This window comes from Dipodomys merriami, unplaced genomic scaffold, assembly GCF_024711535.1.
Source record: "Dipodomys merriami isolate MVZ:Mamm:240054 unplaced genomic scaffold, mDipMer1.0.p SCAF_1, whole genome shotgun sequence".
Classification (NCBI taxonomy): Eukaryota; Metazoa; Chordata; class Mammalia; order Rodentia; family Heteromyidae; genus Dipodomys; species Dipodomys merriami.
The window spans coordinates 29,473,946-29,480,961 of record NW_027202270.1 but is presented as its reverse complement, the minus strand read 5'-3'; positions in this window follow the sequence as shown (position 1 = coordinate 29,480,961).

The following is a 7,016-nucleotide window of genomic DNA, read 5'->3' as shown; positions in this document are numbered from 1 at the left end:
AGAATGGAAAAAGATGAATAAATGCTATAAAAAATCATCTATGACTGCTCACCCATTTTAGACAAGTAAGGAAATTCAGGTGTTTCCTACCTGTTTCTTTCCATTAGGCACTAATGATGGTTCTCATCTGGCTTTGTTCACCTTGGTTCAGTGATTTTAGGAATCTATTTACAAAATGGGAGGTTTGGAACTGACATGATGCTAAATCCCTTGATGTTTTATTGGCATGCTTGAGTCAAAAATTATTGTGTATACAAAATGACTATATCTTTTTTTTCAAAGCTACTGTGTAAAATACTCAAACATTGGAGCCTGTAGATAATCCAGACCAAGACTTTGTGAGGACAAGACCAAGAATAGATGTTTGCCATTTAAATTTCTTTTTAACATTTGCAGTTACAAATTAAGTCTGATGCAGAGTCACCTAAATGGTAGCCTAATTAGGTCATATTTAAATGAAGGTCATTCCACAAAACAATTTATATATATTTCTAAGTATGAAACCTTACTGTTTACAGATAGGGTTAGTTCAGGAAACCTTTATTAATTTTTTCTTTTTTGGGGTCCGGTCGTGGGGCCTGAACTCTGGGCCTGGGCGCTGTCCCTCAGCTCTTCAGCTCAAGGCTAGCACTCTACCACTTGAGCCACAGCACCACTTCCGCTTTTTTCTTTTTGGTTATGTGGTGCTGAGGAATCGAACCCAGAGCCTCAAGCATGCAAGGCAAGTGCTCTACCACTGAGCCACCTTCCCAGCCCCAGGAAACATTTATTTTGGCCAGGGCTGTAGATGTATATGTGTACGTATTTGCAGACTGCCTAAAAAATAAAACAAAACTGCAGTGTTAAAGGAATTCTGTTGTTGAAAAACAAAGACTGCCTTAATTTTAGACCTGAACTATAAGATTATTTCTCCATGTCACATGATAGAATAGTTAATACAAGTATTTGTTTCAGCCCCAATTTCAACAAGCATTTATTGAAGACCTGAATATAACTAAGTTTATATGATGTGGTTTGATTGCTAGGGTGCATGTTCTATGCTGAATTCTATCAAGAATAAGTTGTTTACTGTTTTAGCAGGATGACCTCTAATCAGGCCTAGTTTTTCTGTACTGCATCAGCAGGTTTACCTATTGATTAACTGTTGATTCTATTTTTAAGTTCAAACTTTGGCCAGGCAGTGATTGAAATGGATTTATTTTTGCAAGCAAGCAGTCTTAGAAGAACTATTGAGAAATACTGAAACCATTTCATTTATTTAAAAAGTTAAACAAGCATCTTTATTTCACCAGATAAAACATCTGTATCAGAGTGACTATACAATAAAGGTCTCTAGTTGTCATTTTTCTGTAAAAATATCACTAAGACCTGTTAGGTTAAGGTATAAAAATCTCATGGAACTAAACTTAAAAATGTTTAAGTAATCCTCATTTGATTTAGTCTAGGTCTAGCTTTAGTCAGAATTGCTATTATAAGTAGGACATTTTTTATTTTAAAAGGAGAGAAAGTTCATCAAATCCTTGAGGAACAGTTTAACATTTGGGTCACTCTTCTTAATAACATTGGGTTTGTAGAACTGATATTGATCTAGAACTAAAAATTCTATTTTTGTGTAGGAGTTTTAAAAAATTGATTTCAGAAAATCAATTTTTAAAAGCCAACCTTCCCTGAATTTGCATTTCTTATTAAATTTTACTTTATGTTATGTTACTGTATTTTCCTTATATTTAATCCATACAACTGAAGCTTTTTCCTATGTAAATAATAAAATTACTTGGAATAGACACATGTTAAAAATGTTTTTTAAAAAGTCGTAAAGCCATGTAGTATACTATGCAAACATTTTTCTATAATGAAAATAATTTATTCTCTCTTTCCCTTCCCTTTTCTTGCTTCCCTTCTCTTCCCTTCCTTCTTGTTCGGTTGGTGTTAGGGACTGAACCCAGGATTTTGATTTGCTAGGCAAGCACTCTATCACTTGACATATGGCTCCAGCCCTCCCCCCACATTTCTACTCTATATTTATAAAATTAATTTGTTAATAGTGCAGTAACAGATTTAATGTCATAAGTAATATATATCTCCTCCAAATAATTTAGAGGCAAGTTATTATTTGAAACAACTGATTAAACAAATATGCCACAAATATGCTTCTCTAGTGATATGACTCATGTCTTCAGGTGATATTTTTGTGTCTCGGGAAAGAGGCAAACTATAAAATCAGTTTGTTTCTGTGTACATTTCTTTTATGATCAAGACAAATGGAGCTCTTGAAAACCTTATTGAGTGTTACCTGAAAGATCACCTTGAAGGATTTTAATTTTTCTCTTCATTACCTTGTTTCTTCTTTTCTTCTTTTGCTTTCCTTAAGTCTGTCAGACACACTTGATTGTGATTGATTAGAGGGAAAACCAGGCATTTACTTATGGAATTAACCATGTTTACTTTCTGCCAGTGGACATTGGTTTTGGAGCAGTATAGCACAGTGAGTTCTGAAGAGAGACCCGTATGTGAATACAACACTGGACTGTTCTGTGGCCCTACTAAATACTTTTTATCTAGTTAACCTCCTCAGTTTCTTCAATAAAATGGGATTAACAATATCTTCATTTATGGTAAAGAAATAATGAATAAATTAATTCCCATTTTCCTGGTACAGTCTCTTAGGAGTTGTCATTACCTGAGTGTTGGTAGCTCACCTGGGGGACACAAGGAAAGATTCAGTAAATCTTGAATGATGGCCTGACTTCTTGAAAGGCACTTTCTCATGTTGTGACAAATTTTGTGAGAAAATGGAGAAAGGAAAGCTCATTGAGTAAGGCCTTATGAATTAAATATAAAAAATCAAAGGGGTGTAAGCAAAATGTTCATAGGATGATCTGAGTGTGGTGATGCATGCCTGTAATCTCAGCCTTCAGGAGGCTGAGACAGAAGGATAATGGGTTTCGGGCTAGCATGGGGGATATACCATGCCTCTGTTTCCAAAAACTAAAACAAACAACTAGAAAATTAATCGGATAAAATAAAATGCTATGAGTGATGGAATATGCATTGCACTAAAAAAATTGATGTGTTGAATTGAAACCCCTTTGTACAACTACTTAAAGATAATAATAATAATAAAGAACAAGTAATTTAAAAATGCTATGATGCAAGGGTAAGAGACTCTCAGCCCAATATGGCAGCTCTGATAGAATTAAACAAGTGTGTTATTTATTTATAAAACCAGGCGATAGTGGATGTCTGAAAGGCAAAGGGCAGAAAGTGGCCTGTTAGCTTTTCCCAGCCCTGGTCTGACCCCATCCTTGGCTACTTTGCGTCTCCCTTTAAGGAGGATGTGGGGAACTGGCAGAGCTCCAGGGAACAGCAAAAATGTAATTAAGGCTTGGAAAATAAGGGGTATGAGGAAAGGCCAAAAAAGCTGTAGGGTTATTTAGCTTAGAGGGGAAAAAAGTTCCAACTGATGTGAAGAGTCACTACAAGATTCTGGTTGTTTCCCATCTCCACAAATAACAGGGCAAGAGTAAAGAAGCTTATGTACGGGGTAAGGGTTTAGGCTGTGAGAATTGTTACCAATGAGGTTCTCAAGGCTCATACTGGCAACTGAGAAAGAAAAGCATTAATTATAGTGGAGTGCATCAACTAGATTTATTTACCTACAAAGGAACAGTGAAGGTGGTATCCAACTATTAGTTTTTGTGTTGTTTTGAAGAGAAGCCTATTACTTACTGTTTGAAAAATTTAGTTTTTTCCCCTAAGTTTAGATGCAAATTAGGTAAGTTCAGACAAAGCTTTGCTCCATTATAGTGATTTCTGGCCAATCAGCAGGTTAAAAACAGTCACATTCCTCTTTGAGACTGCATTTGTTCACTCCATTTCAGGAGAAACTATATCTGTTTATTACTTTTAGGAAGACAAACACCAGCCAGCTCTGGCATCCATATTGCAAGGATGAAGCAGGGCTGCAACGGTTTGAACCCACTTGAACCCACAGTGCTCTCTGTCTTCTCTTCCTTCCATTTTGGCCCTTAGGCTATGAGTAGGGGAGATGAGGACCTGCAAAGATTATGAGGAGTTTCAACTCAGGATATGGTGTCCAAGTCCTAATCAGAGGGAGAGGAGACAATTGGCTTCTGTACCTATCACCCCTTCATGCTATGTTTCCAATTTAGGTGCTGATGTCCAACTTTAGCTTGTTTCTTCTGCTACAAAACAAGGACAAACTTGGTAAAGTTTAAAAACAAATAAAGAAAATTATCTTTCATATTACTTCTTCCTTCCTCCCTCATCCTCTCTCTTTCTCTCTCTCTCCCTCTCTCTCTTCCTCTTTCTCTTTCTCTCTTTCTTTCACTCTCTTTCCTTCCTTCCTTCCTTCCTTCCTTCCTTCCTTCCTTCCTTCCTTCCTTCCTTCCTTCCTTCCTTCCTTCCTTCCTTCTTTCTTTCTTTCTTTCTTTCTTTCTTTCTTTCTTTCTTTCTTTCTTTCTTTCTTTCTTTCTTTCTTTCTTTCTTTCTCGTTCTGTGGTTTGAACTCAGGATTTTGCACTTATTCAGCTGGCAACTACAGTTGAGTCATATTCCTCTCCATACCTCACACTGGTATTTTGAGATAGGGTCTCTCTTCTAGCCTAGGCACTTGCCTGAACTAAGTTATTCTTAAATTTGGCTTCCCAGTGTAACTGGGATGACAGGTGTTTGCCACCACACCCAGCTTCTTCCTTTGATTCTGAAGTCTTGAGTCTTGCAGACATTTTTCTGCCTGGACTGACCTAGAGCCACAATTGTCTCCATCTCATCTCCTGCTAAGCAAAGTTTATGGGTCTGAGTCACTTGCTCCTGGCTCTCTTTTCCTTCTTTTCACCTCCCATCCTTCTTGTCATGATCATTTCTGTCACTAATTTTCAATTACATCATTGATATACAATATACCTTGATACTTTTCCAATGATAACAATATTCAGCTCCCGCTCCTTTTTTGAACTGCTGCTTTTTTATTCCTTGTGTGGATATTCTGACCATTTTGGAGAGATATCATTTAGAAATAATTCAGTGATAATGGTATAAATCATAATAATAATTATCTCTGGAAAGCTGTTGACTGGAGGTGACAAGTGGGAATATTCTAGGGTGTGAAAGTACTTTTTTCTGTATTTCATTCCTTTAAAAACTCTCTTTTCCTTCCTTTACATTTGGTATTTTGGATGTACTATATCTGACTTTGAGAGGTGTTAAGTTGGTGGTATATACATATAAAATGTGTTATTTGTGGACTTTACATCCTTCATTGTATATAAATATTATACCTGACTGTAAGTTTAAAAATGTGAATTAAAACCATTATATTTAAAAGATAGTATAAAGCACTTAATTCTATTTGTAAAGGAATAAGATAGGAATGCAGGAGGGGCAGGGAGGAAGGGAGGTAACATTTATGAAGCACCTCTTCTCTGGTAGCCATGTTACATAATTTCACATAGTACGAGGATATTCTTGTTACATTTTTATAGATGAAAAGTCAGAATGGATAAGAAAATTGCTCCACTGTGGTCAGTAACAGGATCAGAGTTTCAACGGACTCTAAAGTGCCCAATATAATTCTGAAAAGAGGTTTTTAAGACAGAAAAAAGTGAGGTTCAGAGGCTGAATGAACTGTTCATGCTCTCGGCAAGTGGCAAGTCCAGGGATCTAGTCTAGTGCTCTTTTATGGGACAATCTACTTCTCCACTTATTTTAAACTAAGTAGTTCTTCTTCTTCTTTTTTAACACACTGAAATTGGCATTAAAAGTTGGAATTTACTTTTTGAGCGATTTCTATAAATTTCAGGCCCAAAATATTCAAACACATAACATTCATGAAAGGGTGAACTAAAAGTATTTGAGAGTCTGAGAACTTCTTTCATTTTGGCCCCGAGTAACTTTGTAAATTATATGCTTTTATAGAAAATGATTTGGTTTTTAACCTCAGAAATGTATATGAGGAAGATCATGGTTTGGAATCTGGCGGATGGTGTATCATATGTTAGAAGATGACAAAGTTCAAATGGACCAAGAGGAAGGTCACAGACAATTCAGAAAAATTTGTACAAAGTATGAACTGCATAGATCTCTGTGTCATTTTGTTATTTTGCTTATAAAGGTTGGTTTTCCTTTGGCTTAATTCTTTACAAAGTTTTAAGTTCTTTTTCCTTCCTCTCCATTTGATATTTTTCTACTTGTTGTTACTGAGTAGTATGTTTTCATTACATCTCTGTACTTGTTATGAGTTTGTTGATCAAATCCATTTAACCATATTTTAAAAACTGGTAATTGCTTTCATTTAGTTATGGCAGAAATGCAACAAGAACACATACTCTCGACATACCAATTCACTCCCATAATTGCAAATGCATTTGATTCTAAAATCTATCTGTTGAGAATAGTGCAACTTTTAAATCCCTAAGAACACATTTCCTAGTACTATACATAATAGAATCTTAGAATGTTAGCCAGAGAAGAAACCTAGGTCCTAATTTTACACATGAGGAAACACAAGCCCCAATTAGCCAGCAACCCATGGAAATGATGCTTTTCTTTTTCTTTTGGTTGGTTGTCAGTCTTGAACTCAGGGCCCAAGCACTGTTCATGAGTTTGTTTTTAACTCAAGGCTAGTGCTCTACCACAGCTCCACTTCTGGTTTTCTGGAGATTAATTGGAGATAGGAATCTCACAGACTTTCCTGCCAAGCTGGCTTTGAACTGCAATCCTTACATCTCAGCCTCCTGAGTAGCTAAGATTACAGGTGTGAGCCAACAGGGCCCACTGCTATGTCTTTATTGATTAAGTGAATTTGTAGTGCCTACATGCTTAGTTAAAGTGAATTTAGAGATTCAAATTATAATGTATAAAAACTGGAAATGGTTTTTGGACAGTTTTGACATATAGTTTGTAAACACAGCAGTACAGGTAAAGAAAATAAGAGAAGAAAAATACAGTATTTGTCTTCCAGCCATGTAAATACTTGGTTATATAACTAGGTTACC